This window comes from Papio anubis, chromosome 15, assembly GCF_008728515.1.
Source record: "Papio anubis isolate 15944 chromosome 15, Panubis1.0, whole genome shotgun sequence".
In the NCBI taxonomy this organism is placed as follows: domain Eukaryota; kingdom Metazoa; phylum Chordata; class Mammalia; order Primates; family Cercopithecidae; genus Papio; species Papio anubis.
The window spans coordinates 59450893-59475753 of NC_044990.1; the positions used below are offsets into that span (position 1 = coordinate 59450893).

Genomic DNA, 24861 nt, shown 5'->3' on the forward strand with positions numbered 1-24861 from the left:
ATAATACCATGCTGAACACAGAAAACCATTTCCTGATTATAATATGATTCAAAGAAGAATTTAAATCACAATTTGAAATATAATTCTAAAATGAGAAAAAAGAACTAAATCTCATCTACAAAATGTGTTCAGAGAACAACACGTATGAAGACACGGTCACCTATTAGTTCCCTTCAGTTATCAAACAAAAATTCTTGTATTTACTTTGAAAGTATAATACAATACATAATTCAGGATGAACTAGAAGATTCCATGGCTAATAAAAATGTTCTATGGGTGGTATTTATTTACAGTCATGATTGAGTTTAAACGTTCTCTCATTTAACTAGATAATTTATCGTTCAGTTAGGATTTTATTTATTTAACATTTATTAAGATATTAATGTGTCAGGCACTTTTAAATGCTTAAATACACTTAAATAGATAACTCAATGTATGTAAAAAATAGTAAAACAAGGTTAATAAGGAAGTTTTAAAAGAAAGGCAGTAAGGGAAAAACAAAAGCCATGATGGAGGAATGGCAAAGAAAATAGAACTTCTTTTATTAACAAGGTAACTTTATAACAACTTTGTATTTAATTAATTATTTATTTATTAGTTTTTGAGACAGGGTCTAGCTCTGTCACCCAGGCTGGAGTAGAGTGGTGCAATCACGGCTCACTGCAGCCTCATCTCAGGCTCAAGCGATGATCCTCCCACCTCAGCTTCCCAAGTAGCTGACACTGCAGGCATGTGCCACCATGCTTGGCAAATTAAATTTCTTTTTTTTTTTTTTTTTTTTTTGTAGAGACGGGGTCTCTCTTTTTCCCTAGGCTGGACTCGAACTCCTGGGTGGGCTCAAGTGATTCTCCCTCCTATGTCTCCCAAAGTTCTGGAATTACAGGTGTAAGCCGCCACGCTTGACCACAGAATAATGCCTTTATAACAACTTTTTAAAATTATTATTATTTTTATTTTTTATTTTGAGATGGAGTCCCTCTCTGTCGCCCAGGCTGGAGTGCAGTGGCACCATCTCAGCTCACTGCAACCTCTGACTCCCTGGTTCAAGCGATTCTCCTGCCTCAGCCTCCCAACTGGCTGGGATTACAGGCACACACCACCACGCCCAGCTGCCCAGCTAATTTTTGCATTCTTAGTAGAGACGGGGTTTCACCGTGTTGGCGAGGTTGGTCTCGATTTCCTGACCTCGTGATCCGCCCGCCTCGGCCTCCCAAAGTGCTGGGATTACAGGCGTGAGCCACCGTGCCCGGCCTATAACAACGTTTATAGTTTCTGCAAAGCGTATTTATTATACCACTGTTTACGATTTCTACATAATAGTATTCAGTTAAAAAAAATAAAATATTGCAATATAACTTTCTATAATTGAAAAAATGATTTGATAAATTTCTCCTTTATTTGAGTTTTTCCAAGAATTGTAACAGAAGGCAGTTTATTTGTCCCCTTTGAAGATTATTTCCTTGATTGGAAAAACAGGAGCTTCTGCGGAAAATCTATAGTGGTGACGTTGGCTGTTACTGATTGAAAGACCACTAGAGGGCACTCAAAACACGTGCTCTGGTGATGTGCTTTCTAAGTCATACAACGGGTGTATTCACTGTCAAGTCCTAACCACAAGAAAATAAGAAAAAGATTTCTAACTAAAATTGCTTTAACATTTGACTTAATGTTAAAGCAATTGAATCTGTTTGAAAGAATAAAGTACGAAAAAATTTTGTTGTATAAATAAAAAAAGGCTCCACTTGAAAAAAAATTTCATTTGGAGCATTTATGCAAATAGGGATACTAGGTAAATTTTTATATCTGTGATATCAATAGTAGAATAATAACCATAATGGAATGATCACAGGACTTAGAATCAGAATAATAATGATAGATATCATTCATGAGTGCTTAAGAGGCACTACATGTTATCCCACAGACTTTATATATAATGCTTTATATAATTCACTTACACACACATGCACACATATAAAATGTGTTACACTGACTCAAAAATATTGTCAGAAGGGATAATGCAGAGGACGAAGGAATGGAAGGCCTTTAAAGTGATCACCAGACACTATGTTGCTAATTGCATTTTTATAGAAAGTTGTCAGCTCTATAAATTCATATGAACTATGTTAAAACACCACCATTAGAACACCAATAGAAAACTTGTTTCTATCTAAAATGGCATTTTTCTTGTAAATAACCTTTTACCAAATAGTAAGATGTACTATGTAGTTATTTATGTCTGCCCTTTGTTTAAATTTTTAGCCACCAAAAAGTAAAACTTTGAGTTTTAAAGCTAAAGATTCCAAAATAGATCATGGTAAGACTGGAAACTGATGGAAAAATGTTCACTAAGTTTCCAAATCATAGTTTTTAGTTCAAGTCAGTCATTCTACATTAGTTAGAAATATTGGTTGGTTGTTGGTTCATGCCTGTAATCCCAGCACTTTGGGAGGCCGAGGCGAGTGAATCACTTGGGGTCAGGAGTTTAAGACTAGACTGGCCAACATGGTGAAACCCCATCTCTACTAAAAATACAAAAATTAACCAGGTGTGGTGGTGCACGTCTGTTATCCCAGCTACTTGGGAGGCTGAGGCAGGAGAATCGTTTGAACCTGGGAGGCGGAGGTTGCAATGAGCCGAGGAGATCACACCATTGTACTCCAGCCTGGGCAACACAGTGAGACTCTGTCTCAAAAAAAAAAAAAAAAAAGAGGAAGGAAGGAAGAAAGAAAAAGAAAGAGAGAGAGAGAAGAAAGAAAGAAGAAATAAAGAAAACGGAAAGAAAGAAAGAAAGAGAAAAAGTTAATTCATGAAAAGGTTTATGGTCAACATTACCTTATTCTGTGGCCCATGAAATAATGCTAAGAATACTCAACCTGTCACTGTCTCTATTGTTGTGAGGCCTCACAACTGTCAAATTTTATCCCCACTTTATTCATGAAAAAACCAAGGTTCAGAGAGTTTAAGTCTCTTAAAAGTAACAAGTATAATGGGGTCAAGTACTTATTAAATGTTATCCTTCATATACTTTCCCTTTTGGCTCAGAGGCATAGAATTTCATTGTTCTTATTCATTAAAAATCTTCTTGTTATTTTGTTGTGCAATCTTATAAAACTCTTTACACATTCATCCGTCCCCTTAATGGTTAATATTATATTTAAAGCATTTTTTCCCATGATAGCTATGGTTCAGGAAAACTGTACAACATTCACATAACAAACTGAATTGTTATTTTAGTAAGGCAAGAAGGCTCTGTTAAATAAAGGCAGCAAAAAGTGAACAGATGATTAAATCAGTGTGCTGACATTGTGATTTTTGTTCTTGTTTCTTAGAGGCATGGTTCAGAGGGCATTCTTGCAGGAGAACATCTCTGCTAGCTCAAAATCTAAGAGTTGAGTCTCATCAAATAAAAATGTGAGAACTGTAGAAACTGTATTAATATATGCTTCTCATTTGAGGTAAATCCTCTTAATCCCAGATTCCTCACTATAGTCTAGAAAATCATAGTTCTGAAGCCTTAGGCTTTTGCTACCTCTAAGCTATGGTAGATATCTAAACTAAAAGATCCTGTTGAGAAAAATATTGAGTTTTATGGACTCCCTAATGCTTGACACAGCAAATAAATAAATAAATAAAATGCTCTAGAAAAGAAAGAGACACCCCAAATAACACCTAAGAGGTAGGTTTTCTAGGCCTAGGATCATTAAGTCACAGCAAAAGCTCAAAAAAGGGAGTGAGCATTGGGTGTTTGAGGAATAAAAAGAACGTCTTTGTGGATGAAGCCAAGCAAATAAGAAGAAGAATTCAAAGAGATAAAGTCCTAATGGATGAGGCCAAATCCTGTAGGACCTTGCAAGACGTTATAAGGAATTTTGTTTTTAACCTAATTACTATGCAAGCCATTGGAAGAAAATGATATAATTTGATGTCAGTTTGGAGACATTATTCTGACTGCAAATGAACTATTTTAACTAAGAGTAGAAACAAAGAGACTACCTGGAAGGTTCACATGCAGTCCAGGGAAAGATTGGAGGAAGTTATTAGTGAGAGACTGCTGGATTTGGCATATATTTTGCAGCTAATGAACAAGAAGTTGAGTATAAGAACTTGAGAGGAATCAAGTATCAATCCCAAGGTTGAGCCAGAGCTACTCAGTTGATGGTGATGCCATTCGCTTACCTGGAAAAGAGTGACAGGAGAAGACATTTACTGTGTAAAGCGTGGATTGTAACTTATCGATCCACTTTAATATCACTACCCTGAATTCAATTGCTTCCTTGTAAATATTTGTTGATATTCCTTACTAACGTATCACACAAATATATATTAGATGTGTCCATCATATAGAGTATAAAGCAGTAACAGAGTAAACAGCAAATTCATATTTTGCTAATATTGATAACATTTGTGAGACACATCCAGATTCAAAATTACCTGAAAATAAAATATAATATCATTTAAAGACTCAAAATAAACTTTAATGACTGTATCAATTAGAAAATAGTTTACTGATGAGAGAAAAATAGAGGAGGGGTAATTCTTAGTTTTTAAAAATGGAGAAAGTTGGCCTAAAGCACAAAATAACAATGTTAATGATATTGGACAGAATCTCTCAATTTATAAAGAGTAAAAAAAAAAAAAAAGGTAAAATGATCAGATGTATGTACAAAGACTTGAGGAAGAAGAATAGACATGTTAGAAAAAATTATAACAAACACAAGAGTAGAAATAATTCAGGAGCTTTAAAGCTGTGAAATTTTAAAAAATATATCACAGATTCTCTGTCACGATATATTATAAAAGTGAGTGTCCTTTATTTACAAATTTACAAATTTAGTAAATTTGTAATGCCATCACAAATCTTATGATTATGGAAGTTCCTGCTCTTGTAAAACAAAAACAATCAGTGTGAGTCAAAATGGGAAGTTAACTGAGTAGTTCTAAAAAGGGAAGAGTTCTGGAAGTAATAAATAAATCTTAAAGCACTGAAGAAAGGAGTATCGATGCATTAAATAAGATGTGTATGGAAAACTGGAAATAGTCAAGAGTGGCACACAATTGTAAACATCCACCCTGCAAAGAAAGGATAGCTGAATGATTGATCAAATTACCAGGTCTATTTCTCATGTATGCTTTGATCATCCACAGAAAAAAAGAAAGAAAAGAAAACAAAAAGAGAGAGAAGAGGATAGAATTAGAATTGGCACCAACATGTGGTAGAATGAGTTCAACTGACTTGAATTGAGCCGCTTTGAATTGAACTGCATTGAATAAAATTGAATTGAGGGATTTGTACTAATTGTGAATAGCTGGCTGTGTGGGGGAGTGGCTGGGTGACTAGCCAGGAGCTTTATACTAAAGCCAACTATGCGAGATCGCTGCAGAGTAAGTGGAAAAATAAAATGAGGTTTCGCTCGTAACAAGAATTGTATATTATGACAATAAAGTATAATCGTCAGACTAGGAGAAGAAAAAGCTATTTAGAGAGAAGGGAAAAAAAGTTGATACAAACAGATTCCATAAATCAAAGAAAACGAGGACAGAAAAGACATATAGGGATGAGAACAGTTGAAACAGAAATCTATTGAAAGATTTAACGTATTATTTATTATTAGATTTCACTATTTTCTAATTCATGGATATTACCAACTCTAAGTTGAAAGGGCTATTTTTTCTTACAACAGTTGAATGCGACACACAAACCCTCATTCTCAAATGAGAGGAGTCACTAAGGAAGGAATTGTCCACTGATAGCTCTTGAGCAATGGCAGAGCACCTCTGAGTGATCACATTGAAGCTGACAATGTCCCATGTGCTTTCTTTATAGCTTCACATTCACTATTGTTATCAAACCAAACTGGAGTCTGCAAGCCGAGCCCAGGAAGAGCAGATATTCATACCAAGGTTTGCAGTGGGAAAAGGAAGGTGTTTAATTGCAAGGCGTCAAGCTGGGAAAATTGGGCAGCTCATGCTTAAGACTTGAGCTCCCAGATGGCTTACAGGTAAGGATTTTTAAATGTCGGGGAGAGGGGAGGCAGAGGTTACAGGCAAAGTAATAAATTGACACATGAAGGTTACATTGGCTTGACCTAAAAAGGAAGGACATCTAGAAGTGGAGGCCCACAGATCATAAGTGGATTCAAAGATTTTCCAATTTTAATTGGTTAAGGAAGTCAAGATTTGTCTAAAAATTTGAGATAAGCAGAAAAGAATGTTAGCTTCGGCTCATGGGCATGACCTCATCCATGACTCTCAGGAAGAAATTCAGAACCAAGAACTGTGATCAGAGTTTGGTCTTCAGCTTCCCCCATCTGAGGTCTATGTGCCAATAGATCTATTTGGTGTCGGTCTGAGTTTCTGAAGACAACACATGGACATCTATGTTAAGATGCTTTCTTTCGTTTCTTTCTTTCTTTCTTTGAGACAGAGTCTTGCTCTGTTGCCCAGGCTGGAGTCCAGTGGTGCAATCTCCGCTCACTTTAACCTCTGCCTTCTGTGTTCAAGCAATTCTCCTGCCTCAGCCTCTGGAGTAACTGGGATTACAGGTGTGCGCCAACATGTGCGGCTAATTTTTGTATTTTTAGTAGAGATGGGGTTTCACCATGTTGGCCAGGCTGGTCTTGAACTCCTGACCTCCAGTGATTCACCCACCTCAGCCTCCCACAGTTCTGGGATTACAGGCATAAGCCCACCACGTCTGGCTGCTTTCTTTAGTTTCTATAAGGAACACAACATTCATGTGATTCTAACTCTGTATTAAGCTACTATTACCTTCCTGCTTATCAAGTTGCTGTTTTAGGTCTCAAGGCTAGCTAAGTGCCTGGAATTTCTCTTTAAGAAACTTCAGATTTTCCTTTATTTCTATGCTTGGAGGCCTCACAGATCCCTAAGAGCTCCATCCCTACTGCTCCATCCATTTCACTATCTTCCTAAATGCAGAAGAATAAGGATTATGAAAATCTGAGTTAGCTGTCTCATGGGTGTTAACTAGGAGCAAAGCATATTTGCTTAGAAATTTCTTCTAAGCAAATTTCATTATAACAAACGGTCTCTCAGACCACAGTGAAATCAAATTAGAACTCAGGATTAAGAAACTCACTCAAAACCACACAAATACATGGAAACCAAACAACCTGCTCCTGAATGACTACTGGGTAAATAACGAAATTAAGGCGTAAATAAAGATGTTCTTTAAAACAAACAAACAAACAAAATTTCTTCCACCAGTTAATCTTAAATCATCTCCCTCAAGCTCAAAGTTCCACATATCTCTAGGGCAGGGACAAAACGCTGCCAGTCTCTTCGCTAAAAGATAACAAGAGTCACCTTTGCTCCAGTTCCCAACAAGTTCCTCATTTCCATCTGAGTCCACCTCAGCCTGGATTTCATTGTCCATATTATTATCAGTATTTTGGTCAAAGCTATTCAACAAGTCTTTAGGGTATTCCATACTTTTCCACCTTTTTCTGTCTTCTTTTGAACCCTCCAAACTGTTTCAACCTCTGCCCGTTACCCTGTTCCAAAGCCAATTACATATTTTTGGGTATCTTTTCAGCAGTGCCCCATTCCCAGTATCAATTTACTGTATTAGTCTGTTTTCATGCTGTTGATAAAAACATACCCGAGACTGGGCAATTTACAAAAGAAAGAGGTTTAATGGACTCACAGTTCCACATGGCTGGAGAGGCCTCACCATCATGGCAGAAGGTGAAAGTCATGTCTCACGTGGTGGCAGACAAGAGAAGAGAACTTCTGCAGGGAAACTCCCTTTATAAAACCATTAGATCTTGTGAGACTTACTCACTATCATAAGAATACCACAGAAAAGACACACCTTCATGATTCAACTGTCTCCCACTGGGTCCCTTCCACAACACATGGGAATTATAGAAATTCAAGATGAGATTTGGGTGGGGACACAGCCAAACCATAGCACCTTGGAAGACAACCTATGCAGTACCATTCAGGACATAGGAACGGGTGAAGATTTCATGATGAAGACAAAAGCAATTTTGCAACAAAAGCAAACTTGACAAATGGGATCTAATTAAACTAAAAAGCTTCTGCACAGCAAAGGACACTGTCAAAAGTGAAACACACAGCTGATAAAATGGGAGAAAATTCTTGCAAAATGTGCATTTAACAAAGATCTAATATCCAACATCTATAAGGAACTTAAATCTACAAGAGAAAAATCAAACCACCCCATTACAAAGTGGGCAAAGAACATGAACAGACACTTTTCAAAAGAAGACATACATGTGACCAACAATCATTTAAAAAAAAAGCCCAATATCACTGATTATTAGAAAAATGCAAATCAAAACCACAATGAGATACTATCTCCTGCCAGTCAGAATGGCTATTATTAAAAAATCAGAAACTAACAGATGCTAGCAAGGTTTCAGAGTAAAAAGAATGCTTATACACTGTTGGTGGATGTGTAAATTAGTTCAATAATTGTGGAAGATTGTGGCAATTCATCTAAGAACTAAAAACAGAAAAACCCTTCAACTCAGCAATCCCACTACTAGGTACATGCCCAGAGGAATATAAATTGTTCTATTATGGACACATGCACATGTATGTTCATTGCAGCACTACTCACAATAGCAAAGACATGGAATCAACCAAAATGTCCACCAATGATAGACTAAATTTTAAAAATGTGATACATATGCACTATGGAATACTATGCAGCCACAAAAAGAATGACATTTTGTCCTTCGCAGAAACATGGATGGAACTGGAGGCCATAATCTTTAGCAATATTTATGCAGGAATAGAAAATCAAATACTGCATGTTCTCACTTATAAGTGGGAGCTAAATGATGAGAACACATGGACACTTTGAGGGAAACACAGTGTGGTCTATCAGAGGATAGAAAGTGGGAAGAGAGAGAGGAACAGGAAAATTAATTAATGGGTACTAGGCTTAATAGCTGAGTGACGAAGTAACCTGTACAAAACCCCCCTGTGACACAAGTTTATCTGTATAACAAACCTGCACATGTACCCCTGAACTTAAAAATCTTGGTTTTGTAACAACTCTGAGTGGCATCAACATATTTCCACACTAGGAGTGCAGTGGCGCGATCTCGACTCACTGCAAGCTCCACCTCCCGGGTTCACGCCGTTCTCCTGCCTCAGCCTTCCAAGTAGCTGGGACTACAGGCACCCGCCACCTCGCCCGGCTAATTTTTTTGTATTTTTAGTAGAGACGGGGTTTCACCGTGTTATCCACGATGGTCTCGATCTCCTGACCTCGTGATCCGCCCACCTCGGCTTCCCAAAGTGCTGGGATTACAGGCGTGAGCCACGGCGCCCAGCAGACTCATTTTTTAACTGTAATTTGAGAGGTATAAATTACAATGATTTCTTCCTATTTTAGCTCAAACATTCTCTACATCGCATTATCTTTTGTGTCTTTTTTTGCTCACGAATTATTTCCATTGTTATACTGGTAGCAAAATTAATATTAATGCCGCTTATGTATATTATAAATAACCGGTTCCTAGAATATAAAAAACAGTAATGTATTAGGAAGATAAGCATATCCTAATATAAAATATTTTTGATTGAAGGATTCTAATAACTTGCAGCAAACAAAATATTTTGATCCATTTTGCAGTTTTAAATCATTCATGAAATGTTAGCAGAATTGCAAATATATGACACTTAAGTATCAGTCACAGAGACTGCCATCTATGGCTGTGTTCAGAATCCAGTCCATTGGTCATCTTTGTAAACAAAGTTTTATTGGAACACTACTACATCCTTTTGTTTATGAATTGCTTATATCTACCTTTGCTCTATTATGGCAGAGTTGACTAGCTGTGAGAGAGGCCTTATGGTCTTATGGTCACACAGACTTAAATATACAACCTGATCTTTTACGAAAAAAATTTGCCTGTCTTTATTTTATTTGTGAAATAAAATACACCACCATCATTGTTACTACAATGGGTAATTTTTATTTTAGGATAAAAAGTAGAAATAGTTACTGAATATAAAGGCTATACGGAAAAAGAATACATCGTGGTGCAATTTGATAAAATAGACATTAAAAAATTTTGGAACTTTCACCTTGCTTAGTATTTGCTCTGTTTTCTACCCTAAGCAAGTACTGCAGCTGCAAACTCAATCAACGTATTAGCCTTCGCGAAGTTACTTTGTAGGTTTCCCCTTCTTGGTGCATTGTTATAATTATATGCATTAAATACCTTAGAGATTTATCAGTCTTAAAATCATAGATTATTTATAAATCTTTGCTTTGTTGTATTTTCTTTGGTATTGCCCCTTACATTTTATTTTAAAGAAAATGAAGTAGTAAAAATTATTTTATTAAAAGTAAATCTAATCGGAGACACTTTTCTACTTTAAAAATAAAATATTTAAGGCTTGCTCGGGTTCAAATTCTGTTTTTAACAGTAAAGTAAGAGGTGGTGCATTTGTGTTTCTGTGACCCAGTGTCTCTGCCGGGGATCTGGGGTGTGGTAGAAATGAGTTAATGAACGGAAAGGGAAAGTCCAAAGGGAGAAATTTCCCAGGCACATGGCAAGCCCTGGAAATCATGGGCATAATACTTTCAGAAAATCCAGTGTAGTGTTCTCCCTAAGGCCATAATGAAGTAAAATATTTTAAAGATACATTTATTGCTATCATCTGCAGAAAAAAAGCAATGGTCTTGCAAGGAATATGGGGCCCATGAAGAATTATGCAGCAAAATTTGGGTATATAATTACATTTTTTAATCTTTAAAAATACAAGATACTTTAAATTGAGCATGAATCTTTATTATGCTGTAATTTATAAGTGGACATTTTGCTACTAATATTTTTTACCTTTGTGCTTAACTTTCTCAATTCTTTTTTCCTTAACTTTAGTGTTGACACATGAGATGTCAAATATCAAAAAGCCTATACTTAAATCTGATGGTGCATTTATATGCACTTAAGTGTATTTATCTAGGAAGTCCTTAAAACTCACTGATTTCTACATAGATAGTTTTTTAAAAGTAATTTTCCCAATTATTCATTAGCTATTTTTTCATTCCTATGGTATAGTAGATAATTCTAAGACCTTCCTTCAAAAAAAAGGTATTTCCTTCAGTCACTATTAATACTATATTTAGAATACACTCAAATTCCAAAACTATGCAGTAACAGAAATAGATGAGAATTTAACACTTTGCAAAAGTATATAGTAGTTCTTGTGAACTAAAACTAATTGGTATACACAATGACTATGCATTTAGTTATACCTGGCAATAACTATATCACAATTCTTTTATAGTTAGATCAAGGTAGGACTTACACAATTAGCAAGACGGTGATATACAAAACCCTCAAAATGAGTCAGCCTTGGGAAGAATGGGAAAGATCATGTCACAAAGTGGCAACACGTATTTTCGTATAAGAGATCATTATATTTTAAGATATAAAACATATAAGTGTGCAATATATAGTCATATAATTCCTTGAGTTATACCTAGAGTGTTTGCCTAAGCTTTTCTTGTACAATTGATTAGAAGTTTTAATAAAATTCTTGCAAATCCTCCTTGCAGCCAGCAATTACGGCTACCCTAATTTCATATAATGTTATATCAAGATAAATATTATGTTGATTATTGTGAATGTGAACACCTGGCTAATCTTTGAAATATTAATTCATTGTGCTTCTTAGACACTAGAGGAAACATCTGACTTAAACGCAGCAAAATTTTATAATTCTAATGCAGGACAAATAATTTTATGATATGTTAAAATTTTTCTACTAAAATAAATCTTTATGTTGATATCAAATTGTGCTATTCAGAGAAAGTAGGTAACATCATTATAGGAGGCCCACTTTCTTGCTGAAATTTTAATTTCCATGATTAACATTCAACTCTTAAAATCTCTGCAGTCTGATTTTCATTTATACATTTATTCATTTAACAACATACATTCTGTTGGTGACATTCACATAACATTTTCTACTAGGAGTTTCTCTTCTAAAGCTTTTATGGGTTTTGTGTGTGTGTGTGTGTTTGGTAAAGCATTTCTCCACATTTGAAGGGTAGTTTTGCTGGATATAATATTCTGGATTATATATATAATATTAAATATTGTAACTCTGTAATATTGGAAGAATTTTTCCTTCAGTTCTTAGAATATACCATCCCCCTTTCTCCTCGCCTGTAATGTTTTCACTGAATATTCTGCTGCCAGATGTAAACAAGTCTTCTTTGTGTTATTTGCTTCTTTTTTGTTGTTGTTTTTGAGATCCTTTCTTTATCCTCGACCTTTGTAAGTTTGATTGTTATATACCTTGAGATAGTCTTATTTGGGTTGAATCTTCTCTGTGTTCTTTGACTTTCTTTCACAAGAATCTCTCTTCTACCCCAATCTCTCTCTCTACCTCTACTTTAAGGTAAAAAAAAAAAAAAAAAAAAAAAACAAAAAAAAAAACCTCTTAGATTTGCCCTTTGGAGGCTATTTTCTATATCTTGTTGGTGTTCTTCCTTCTTTTTCAAATTTCCCTTTCTCCTCTGACTCTGTATTTTCATATAACCTGATTTTGAGCTCACTAATTCTTCTGCTTGATCAATTCTGCTACTGGGAGACTCTGACGCATTTTTCAGTTTATCAATAGAATTGTTCAGCTCCAGCATTTCTGCTGGTTTTTAAAAATTATTTCAATTTCTTTGTTAAATATCTGCCATAGGATTCTTAATTCCTTCTCTGTGTTATCTTGAATTTCATTGAGCTTCCTTAGGAAAACTATTTTGAATTCCCTGACTGAGAGGTCACATATATGTCACTCTGGGATTGGACTCTGGTTCCTTATTTAGTCTATTTGGTGAGACTGATGTTTTCCTGATGTGCTTAATTCTTGTGGACATTTGTCAATGTCTGAGTATCAATGAGTTAGGTATTTATTTTAATCATTATAGTCTGAACTTGTTTATACCTGTCCTTTTTGGGAGGGATTTCGAAGAATGGAAGAATAGAAGCTTTTCAGCTTCTATTTCAAAGCTGAATAGATGCTGTAACCATGCTCTTGGTCTTTCCAGCCACCATAATTGTGAGCCAAACAAACCTGTTTTCAAAGTGCATTGAGTGTTGTAACCTAAACCTGTAGTCACTGAAGCCATTTTTGCACCATGGGGTGCTGTAAACCCAGAAACACTGCATCTTGCCGTCTCCTCGATAAACAACCTTCGTGGACTTGGGGAAGATGGGAAAATTTTCTGGCTTACCAGGAAAAATGTCTAATACTTTTTTTCCTTTGACTGTTTGGTGCTTATGAAGATGCTTTCTTGTGTCAATATTTGTTCAATTTGATGTTCCTGGAGAGGAATGATAACTGGAGCGATCTATTTGGCCATTTTGTTAAACCCTTCTTCCTCTTTTGTGTATTTTAACTCATTAATTTACCACTGTAACCTATGAGATAAAAACTATTATGAAGAGATTAATCATCTCCACACCAAACTGAAAAGTGGCAATGCTAATTCTTGAAATTTGGATGCTGGTTTCATAATTTTTGTTTCATACCACTGCATTATTGGCAGCATATGAAGCATACAAGAATGAATGTATTTTAAAATGCAGAGATCCAGTAATAAAAGTTGTATTCATTTACTAAAGTCCTGAAAGACATTTTAGTTTCTAATGCTGTGCAAATTTTTAATATTGTAAACTGTGATTTTTTTAAATTTGAAATACATCTATGCCTTAGTAAGGCTAACTTGTTAATTGTCAGAGTACTTATCTCTTAACAATTTGTTACTACAATTCCAACTAATTTTTATAAATTCCAAAGAGAGAAATTCTTATTTCCTGTATACCAGGAGGAAATATTTAGATATTGGCAGGATATTTAGGTAATCATAAGCTAAAGTTTGAGTGTCCCCACCAAACTCATGTTGGAACCTTATTACCCAGTGCACCAATGTGGCAAGGTAAAACCTTTAGAGGTGTGACCTGCCTAATGGGAGGCATTTGGGTCACGGGGTTCCACTTTCATGTATGGCTTGGCATCACTCTTAAAGTACTGAATGAGTTTTTTGCTCTTTCTCTCACTCTTAAGGGACTCGTTAGTGACTGCACTAATCCGTGGGAGTGGATTAGTTCCTGCAAGAGCAGGTAGTTATAAAGAAAGGATGCCCCTCATGGTTTCCCCCTATATGTGTCCACTTTCCCTTTGACCTTCTACCATGTTATGACACAGCACAACAGCCCTCACTAGAATCTGAACTGATGCTGGCACCATGCTCTTGGACTTTCCAGCCACAAAAATTGTGAGCCAAACAAACCTATTTTCTTTATATATTAACCAGCCTTAGGTATTATGTTATAGCAACACAAAGTAAATGAGACATATATATTCAAATGTTACCCACCTGAGAGGCAAGGTCTGTTTAAAATTATACCTATTTCTGTGAAATAGTCTTCAAGTACTTTATATTTCCCAAATAGCTTAATGAGTTGCATTCAATATATCAACACTGGTCCACCCCTGTCAGGAGACAGAAACAACTAGATAGGTTTTTATATGAAGAATTATTAACTAAGAATACTGTTGCTGTTAACTAGGCTATTGAAGAAGCAGCGAACACTAGTGTAGCAGAGAGGAAGTAACTGCAGCTGAGCTAAGACTCAGGAAACAAGGATAAGAGCTTGGAAGTTTAAAAACTCAAAAATTCAGAGAAGGGGTACTATAGAGCTGAAACTCAAATCTGTGAGGAGTGTGTGTTCTCTGATGAAGTTAGAGTTTTTGAGATAACAGAGGGAACTCATGGGTCCGCGATTTTAGGAGGGAGAGGCAGTTGTTGATGGCGTCAGATAGAAGCATTTTTCCATTGAAAACTAAGATGTGCATTCAGTGCAACTCAAAGTTGAGACTCACCCACTTCCACATCTTGATTTTCAGAACAATGTACTCCTGTGCATTCTGGCTTATGGGAGAGACATCTCCATATATTGGTTGCTGATGTAAAGCATATACTGCCACATACATGATACAACTCAATTCTCTTAGAATGTTGTCATTTTGCATGATAGCATCTGCTTCAGGAGAGCTTTCACTCATGGCAGAAGGTGGAATGGGAACAGAAACTTCACATGACAAAAGTAGGAGCAACAAGGAGAGAGTAGAGGAGGTGCCACACTTTTAAATGACCAGATCTCATGAGAACTCACAATCATGAAGACAGAATCAAGCCATGACGGATCGTCTCCCATGACCCAAACACCTCCTACCAAGCCTTACCTCCAGCATTGGGAGTTATCATTCAACATGACATTTGGGTAGGACAAAATATCCAAACTATATCAATGACTTAGTAATCAATGAATATTCTCAAGTTTACCAACCACTCAAAATAAATATATCACTGTGCCCTCATAGTTTGCAATGCCACACACCAACATAACCACTGTTCCTACAGATAAAACTGCAAGAAACCATTCTTGCTGGGCATGGTCACTCATGCTTGTAATTCCGGTACTTTGAGAGACCAAGGCTGGAGGTCTGTCTGAGACCAGGAGTTTGAGACCAGCCTGGTCAACAAAGTGAGACTCCAGGTACACACACACGCACAAACAAACATACAAATTAAAAATAATAATTAGCTGAGTGAGGTGGCACTTGCCTGTGGTCCTACTTACTCAGGAGGCAAAGGCAAGAGGATCACTTGAGCCCATGAGTCTGAGGTTACAGTGAGGCATGATCACACATATACATGCCACCCTTGGTGACAGGGTGAGAACCTGTGTCTTAAAAAGAAAAAAAAAAAAAACAGAAACATTCTGACTTTTTATTATCACAACTAAATGAAATCAAAACTTTGTAGTTTCCCAAAATGTGCAAATACCTTTTGCTAGGCTTTAATGCATCCCTTAAAGTTCATATGTTAAAACTGAATTGTCAATGTGATAGTACTAAAAAGCAAAACCTTTAGAAGGTGATTAAATAATGGAGTGCTCATGAAGGGAATTAGTAGTATTTTCAAACCTAATAAAGAAATTGGAAGGAACTGGCAAGGCGTTTTTTTTCCCTTAGACCTTAAGCCATGTGAGAATATAGTTCAAGTCTCCATATTGGAAGCAGAGTCTGAACCTTCACAAGATGAATCTTGCCAGTGCCTTGATCTTGGACTTCTAGTATCCAGAAATTTGAGAAATAAATTATATTATTTATAAATTACCCAGCCTGTGTGGTATTTTGTTTTAGCAACACCAATGGACTAAGACACACTTTTTCCTTCTCAGATTTATTTTAGTTATAGGAGAACATTCACAGGTTTGTTACCTGAGTATATTGCATGATGGTATGATGCTGAGGTTTGGATTATCAATGATTTTATCACCCAAAGGCTTAGCATAGTGCCCAATAGTTAGTTTTCTAATCCTTGTCCTTCTCCCTCATCTAATAGTTCCATGTATCCATCGTTACAATTTTTACGTCCATGACTACCCAATGTTTAGCTCTCAGTTATAACTGAGAACATGCAGTATTTGATTTTCTGTCCTTGCAGTAATTTGCTTAGAATAACGGCCTCCAGCTGCATCCATTTTGCTACAAAGAACATGATTTTGTTCTTTTCATGGCTGCATAGTATTCCACAGTGCATATTTAGTACATTTGCTTTATCCAATTCACCACTGATGGCCACCTACGTTGATCCCATGTCTTTGCTATTGTGAATAGTATGGTGATGACATGCGAATGTGTGTCTTTTTGGGAGAAAAGTTTGGTTTTTAGGAGGTATATAATGATTAATGGGATTGCTGAGTCAAAAGATCGTTATGTTTATAGTTTTTAAAGAAATCTCCAGATTGCTTTTCACAGTGACTGGACTAATTTACATTCCCAACAACAGTGAATGAGCATTCCCTCTTCTCCACAGCCTCACTAGCATGGGTTGTTTTTTGCCTTTTAAATAATAGCCATTATGATGGTATGAGATAGTATGTCTTTGTGGTTTGTTTTTTATTGTTGTGGGTGCATAATAGGTGTATATATTTATGGATTATGTGAGATATTTTAATACAGGCATGTAATTTATAATTAACATACCAGGGTAAATAGGGTATCCATAACCTCCAGCATTTATTTTTTGTGTTACAAACAATCCAATTATACTCTTTTAGTTACCTTTAAATGTACAATTAAATTATTATTGACAATAGTCATCCTCTTTTGCTATCAAATACTAGATCGTGTTTATTTTCTCTATTTTTTGTACTCATTAACCAGCCCTACTTCCCCTAACCCCATCCCCCACGCCCACTAGGTTTCCTAGCTTCTGATAACCACTTCTCTACTCTTTATCTCCATAAATTCAATTGTTTTAATTTTTAGCTCCCACCAATCAATGAAACATGCAAACTTTGTATTTCTGTGCCTGGCTTATTTATTTTACTTAACATAATGACCTCCAGCTCCATCCATGTTGTTGCAAATGACAGGATCTCACTTTTTATAGCTAAATAGTACTCCATTGTGTATATGTACCACATTTTCATTATCCATTCATCTGTCGATGGACACTTAGGTTGCTTCCGAATCTTGGATATTGTAAAGAGTGTTGCAATAAATATCAGAGTGCAGATATCTCTTTGATATCCTGATTTCTTTCTTCTGGTTATGTACCTAAAAGTGGTATTACTTCATTGTATGGCAGCTCTAATTTTTTGTTTTTTGAGGAACCTCCAAACTGTCCTCCATAGGGGTTGTGATATTTTACATTTCTTATTAATGGTGTATGAGGTTTCTCTTTTCTCCACATTCTTGCCAGCATTTGTTATCGTCTGACTTTTGGATAAAAGTCATTTTAACAAGGGTGAGATAATATCTAATAGTAGTTTTGATTTGCATTTATCTTATAGTCAATGATATTGATCACCTTATTATATACCTGTTCACCATTTATATGTCTACTTTTGAGAAACGTCAACTCAGATCTTTCGCCCATTTTTAAATCAGATTATTAGACTTTTTTCCTATAGAGTTGTTTGAGCTCCTTATATGTTCTGGTTAAGAATCCTTCTCAGATAAGCAGTTTACAAATATGTACCCATTCTGTGGGTGGTCTCTTCACTTTGTTAATGGCTTTCTTTGCTGTACAGAAGCTTTTTAACATGATGTAATGCCATTTGTTCATTTTTACTTTGTTTGTGATTGCGGGTATTACTTAAGAAATTTTTGCCCACTCCAATGCCCTCATGAGTTTCTCCAAAGCTTTCTTTTAGTTGTTTCATAGTTTGAGATCTTAGATTTAAGTCGTTAACCCATTTTGACTTGATATTTGTATCAAAGATCAAATGGTGAGAGATTGGAATCTAATTGCATATGGATTTCTAGTTTTCCTAGCACGTTATTGATGAGAATGTACTTTTTCCAATATATGTACTTTTTGTCAAAAAAGTACAAAGATGCTTTTGACAAAGCATCCTTGTCAAAAATGAGTTCACAGTAGACATATGGATTCATCTCTGGGTTCTCTGTTCTCTTCTTCTGATCCATGTGTGTATTAAGCCAGAAACATGATGTTTTAGTTACTATAGATCTGTATGGTAATTTTTAGTCAGATAATGTGATTCCTCCAGTTTTATTATATTTCCCTTAGGATATCTTTAGCTATTTGTGGTTCCATATACATTTTATAATTGTTTTATCTATTTCTGAGAATAATGTCATTGGTATTTTTATTGAGATTGCATTAAATTTTTATTGAGGTTGCTTTGGATAGTATGAACATTTTATTAACAATATTAAGTCTTACAGTCCATTAACAGGGAATATATTTCCATTTCTTTGTGACTTCTTCAATTTATCAAATCAATATTTTATAGTTTTCATTGTGGAGATCTTTTACTCCTTTGCTTAAATAAATTCCTAGATATTTTATCTTGTAGCTATCATATGGTATTATTTTCTTGATTTCTTTTTATGATTATTTGCTTTTGGCATATAGAAATGCTACTGATTTTTGTATGTTGTTTTGTATTCTGCAACTGTACTGAATTTATTTATTAGTTCTAATACTTCTTTAGTGGATTCTTTAGGTTTTTCCAAATATAAGATTATATCATCTGCAAACAAGGATAATTTGACTTCTTCTTCTCCAATTCAGTTGTCCTTTATATCTTTCTATTGTCTGATTCCTCTAAGTAGGACTTCCAGGACCATGTTGAAGAACAGTGATGACAGCGAACATCCTTGTCATGTTCCAGATCTTACTGGAAAGGCTTTCAGGTTTTCCGCCATTCAGTATAATACTAGCTGTGGGGCTTATGTATGGCTTTTATTATCTTGAGAAAAAAATTAAAAAATTTCTTGAAACAAATGATAAAAATACAAATACCAAAATTTATGGAACACAATAAAAAGTAATACTAAGATGGAAGATTGTAGTTTTAACTTCCTTCATCAAAAGGAAGAAAAACATCAAATAAACAACTTAAAGATGCATCTTAAAGAGCTAGAAAAGCAAGAGCAAACCAAATTCAAAATAAGTAGAACAAAATAAATACTAAAGATCAGAATGGAAATAAATTTGAAATAAAGACTGTAATACAAATAATCACTGGTCATTCAGGAGCATATTTTTTAATTTGCATATGTTTGTATAGTTTCCAAAATTCCTTTCGTTATTGATTTTTAGTTTTACTCTATTGTGGTCAAAGAAAGTGCTTGATATTATTTCATTTTTAAAAATGTTTTAAGACTTATTTTGTGAGCTAAAATATGGTCTATTCTTGTGAATAATGTATGTGCTAAGGAAACAGTGTCTATACTGCCACCATTGGATGGCATGTTATGTAAATAACTTTTTGGCCAATTCGGACTATAGTGCAGATTAAGTCTGATGTTTCTTTGTTGATTTTCTGTCTGGAAGATCTGTATAATGCTGAAAGTGGGGTGTTGATGTCTCTGGCTATTATCATATTGGGGTCTATTTCTCTCTTTTGCTCTAATAATATTTGCTGTATGTATTTGGGTGCTCTAGCACTGGGTCTATATATAGTTACAATTGTTATTATTTTCTCGATAAATTGACTCCTTTATCATTATATAGTGACCTTCTTGTTTCCTGGACTTTTTGTTTTGAAATCTATTTCATCTGATATAAGTGTAGCTACTCCTGCTTTATCTTGTTTCCACTGGCATGGAATATCTTTTTCCATCCCTTTGTACAGTCCGTGTGTGCATGCATAGGTAAAATGTAGGCAACAGATCACTGGGTATCTTTTTTTAAAAAAAATCAATTTAAACACTCTATGTTTCTTGATAGGAGAGTGATATGGTTAGGTTCTGTGTTCCCACCCAAATCTCTTCTTGGATCGTAATTCCCAGGAGTTGAGGGAGAGACCTGCTGGGAGGTAACTGGGTCACAGAAGTAGTTTTTCCCATGCTTTTCTTGTGATAATGTGTGAGTTCTCATAAGATTTGATGATTTTACAAGTGTTTGACATTTCCTCCTATACACACTCTCTCTGTTTCTTCCATCAGATAGTGAAGAAGGTGCCAGCTTCCCCTTCTGCCATGATCGTAAGTGTCCTGAGGCTTCTCCAGCCAGGTGGACCTGTGAGTCAATGAAAACTCCTTTGTTTATAAATTACCCAATTCTGGATAGTATTTTTATTGCAGTGTGAAAATGAACTAATACGGTAAATTGGTATCTCAGAAAGTGGGGTACTGCTATGAAAAGTGGGTACCCAAAAATGTGAAAGTGACTTTGGAACTGGGTATCAGGCAGAAGTTGGAACAGTTTGGAGGGCTCAGAGGAAGACAGGAAGATGTGGGAAATTTTGGAAATTCCTAGAGACTTGTTGAATGGTTTTGACCAAAATGCTGTTATGGTTGATGAAGTCCAGGCTGAGGTTGTCTCAGATGAAGATTAGGAACTCACTGGGAACTGCAGTAAAGGTCACTCATGCTATGTTTTAGTGTAGTGACTAGTGGCATTTTGCCCCTGCCTTAGAGATCTGTGGAACTTTGAACTTGAGATAAATAATCTGAAATTTAAACTTATGCTTAAAAGGGAAGAAGAATATAAAAGTTTGCAGCCTGATGAATCAAGAGAGAGAAAAACCCATTTTTTGGGGAGAAATTCATACCAGCTGAAGAAATTTGCATAGGTAATGGGGAGCCAAATGTTAATAGCCAAGACAATGGAGAAAATGTCTCCAGACATGTCAGAGATCTTGGAATCAGCCCTTCCTATCACAGGCCCAGAGGACTAGGGAGAAAAATGGTTTTGTGGGCCAAGCCCAGGGCCCCTGCTGCTCTGTGCCACCTCAGGACATGGTGCCCTGTGTCCCAGCTGCTTAAACTCCAATCGTGGCTAAAAGGGGCCAATGTACAGCTTCGACCATTGCTTCAGAGGGTACAATTCCCAAGCCTTAGTAGCTTCCACATGGTGTTGCGCCTGCAGGTACACAGAAGTAAAAAATTAAGGTTTGGGAACCTCTCCCTAGATTTCAGAGGATGTATAAAAATGCCTGGATGTTCAGGCAGAAGTCTGCTGCAGGGGTGGACCCTTCATGGGCAACCTCTGCTAGGGCAGTGCAGAAGGGAAATATGGGGTTGGAGCCCCCACACAGACTTCCCACTAGGGCATTGCCTAGTGGGGCCGTGAGAAGAGGGCCACTGTCTTCCAGATCCCAGAATGATAGATGAACTGAAAGTTTGCACCATGCACCTGGAAAAGCCACAGATGCTCAATGCCAGCCATGAAATCAGCTGTGAAAGCAGCTGTGGAGGCTGTACCCTGTAAAGGCATAGTGGCAGAGCTGCCCAGGGCCATGAGAGCCCATCTCTTGCATCATCTTGATCTGGATGTGAGTCATGGAATCAGAAGAGATTATTTTGAAGCTTTAAGATTTAATGACTGCCCCACTGGGTTTTGAACTCATGTGGGGCCTGTAGCCTTTGTTTTGGCTGATTTCTCTTATTTGACATGGGAGCATTTACCCAGTGCCTGTACCCCCATTGTATCTAGGAAGTAACTAACTTGCTTTTGATTTTACAGGCTCATAGACAGAAGAGACTTGCCGTGTCTCAGATGAGACTTTGGACTGTGGACTTTTGAGTAAATGCTGAAATGAGTTAAGACTTTGGGCGACTGTTGGGAAGGCATGATTGGTTTTAAAATGTGAAAAGGCATGAGATTTGGAAAGGGCTAGGGGCAGAATGATATGGTTAAGCTTTGTGTCCCCACCCAAATCTCATCTTGAATTGTAATCCCCAGGTGTTGAGGGATAAACCTGGTGAGAGGTGATTGGATCACTGGGGCAGTTTGCCCCATGGTGTTCTCATGATAATGCATGAGTTCTCATGAGATATGATGGTTTTATAAGTTTGACATTTCCTCCTACACACACTCTCTCTGTCTCTCCTGCCACCTTATGAAGAAGGTGCCTGCTTCCCCTTCTGCCATGATTATAAATTCTCTGAGACCTTCCCAGCCATCGGGAGCAGTGAGTCAATTAAACCTCCTTTGTTTATTAAATTACTCAGTCTTGGGTAGTGTCTTTATAGCAGTGTGAAAACGGACTAATACAGATAATTTAGTCCATTTACATTCGATGTAATTGATTATAAGTAAGGAATTACTCCTGCCATTTTGCTATTTGTTTTCTGGTCTTTTCTTCCTTTTTTCTTTCCTTCCTGTCTTCCATTTAGTGAAGGTGATTTTTCTCTGGTGTTAGAATTTGATGTCTTGCTTTTTATTTTTTTTTTTTTTTTGTATCCTTGGCATGTTTTCACATTTGTTGTTACCATCAGGCTTGTAAAGACCATCATATAACCCATAATGTATGCTGATAACAACTTAACACTGTTTGCATAAACAAATAGAAAACTAATACAAATTCTACATCCTATATCCCCCACATTTTAGATTTTTGTTGCTTTTACTTATATCTTTTTTTTTTTTTTTTTTTTTTTTTTTGAGATGGAGTCTCACTCTGTCACCCAGGCTGCAGTGCAGTGGTGTGATCTCGGCTCATTGCAAGCTCCACCTCCCAGGTTCACACCATTTTCCTGCCTCAGCCTCCTGAGTAGCTGGGACTACAGGCACTGCCACCACGCCTGGCTAATTTTTTGTATTTTTAGAGGAAATGGGGTTTCACCGTGTTAGCCAAGATGATGTTGATCTCCTGACCTCATGATCCACCTGTCTCAGCCTCCCAAAGTGCTGGAATTACAGGTGTGAGTCACCGCGCCTGGCCCTCTTTTACTTATATCTTATTGTAGTATTTGTGCCTTGAAAAGTTATTGTAGTTATTACTTTTGATCGGTTCAATGTTTATTCTTTCTACTTAAGAGTACTTTACTCCCCTTCCTGTGTCCAAATGATCTCATTGTTCACAGGAAGCGGAGCATCACACACCGGGTCCTATTGTGGGGAGAGGGGAGGGGGGAGGGATAGCCCTAGGAGATATACCTAATGTAAATGACGAGTTAATGGGCGCAGCACACCAACATGGCGCATGTATACATATGTAACAAACCTGCACGTTGTGCACATGTACCCTAGAACTTAAAGTATAATTTAAAAAAAGAGTACTTTACATACTAGAATTAAGTATTATATTATTCTGTATTTGTCTGTGCACTTACTATTACCAGTGAGATTTGTACCTTCAGATAATTTCTTATTGCTGATTAATGTTCTTTTCTTTCTGATGAAATACTCCCTTTAGCATTCATTATATGATGCACCTGGTATTGAGGAATTTCCGCAGCTTTTGTTTATCTGGGGAAGTTATTTCTTCTTCATGTTTGAAGGCAAGTTTCACCACATGTACTGTTCTAGGATAAAAGTGGATTTCCTTCAGAATTTTAAACATATCACAGCACTCTTTCCTGGCCTGTAAGGCTTTTCAGACTTTTCTACTGAAAAGTCTTCTTAAGTTGTATTGGAACTTTATAATATGTTATTTGTTTATTTTATCTTGCTAGTTTTAGGACCCTTTCTTTATTCTTGATCTTTGGGGATTTGATTATTAAATGCCTTCAGGTAGTCTTCTTGGGGTTAAATCTGCTTGGTGGTCAATAATCCTTTTGTATTTCAATATCGGTATCTTTCTCCACGTTTGGAGATTCCTCTGTTATTGTCTCTTTGAATAAACTTTCTAGCCCTCTCTCTCTACCTCCTCTTTAAGGCCAATAACTCTTAGATTTGCCTTTTTGAGTCTATTTTCTACATCTTGTAGGTGGGCTTCATTGTGTGTGTTTTCTTGGGGGGGTTCTCTATGTATTTTTAAATAGCCTGTCTTCAAGCTCTTTCTTCTGCTCAAACAATTCTGCTATTAAGAGAATCTGATACATTCTTTCTTCTGCTCAAACAATTCTGGTATTAAGAGAATCTGATACATGCTATAGCATGTGAATTGTATTTATCAGCTCAATAATTTCTGCTTGATTCTTTTTCATTATTTCAATTTATTTGCTAAATGTAATTGGTAGAGTTCTCAATTCCTTCTCTGTGTTATCTTGAATTTCTTTGAGTTTTCTCAAGACAGTAATTTTGAATTCTCTATCTGAAAGGATGGTCCCTGGTGCCTTGTATAATTTATTGGTTGAAGTCACGTTTTTCTGGAAGTTTTTGATACATGTTAATTTTTTTAGTGTCTGGGCATCGAAGAGTTAGATATGTGTTGTAGACTTAGCGGACTCAGCTAGTTTGTACCCGTCCTTTTTGGGAAGGCTTTCCAGATATTTGGAAGGACTTTGGTGTTGAGATCTAAGCTGTATCTGCATTAGGGGAAACTCCAAGCCCAGTAATGCTGTAGTTCTTGCAGGATCATAGAGGTAACGGCTTGATGGTCTTGGATAAAATTGAAAAAAATTCTCTGTATCACC

The 24861-nt window shown here is 36.3% G+C and overlaps 1 long non-coding RNA gene across 3 annotated transcripts in view; it reads left to right on the forward strand.

The window, feature by feature from the left end:
• LOC108582922 overlaps positions 1–24861 on the forward strand; it is a 174414-nt gene that overhangs the window by 97274 nt on the left and 52279 nt on the right. Inside the window, exons 1-2 of one of the 3 annotated variants that reach the window (XR_004178761.1) lie at positions 3644–5999; positions 20503–20577. This is a non-coding gene — a long non-coding RNA (uncharacterized LOC108582922). Of the gene's footprint in view, positions 1–3643; positions 6000–20502; positions 20578–24861 lie in introns of those variants that run through there. The other 2 variants (XR_002518447.2, XR_004178762.1) reach the window with 2 other exon arrangements.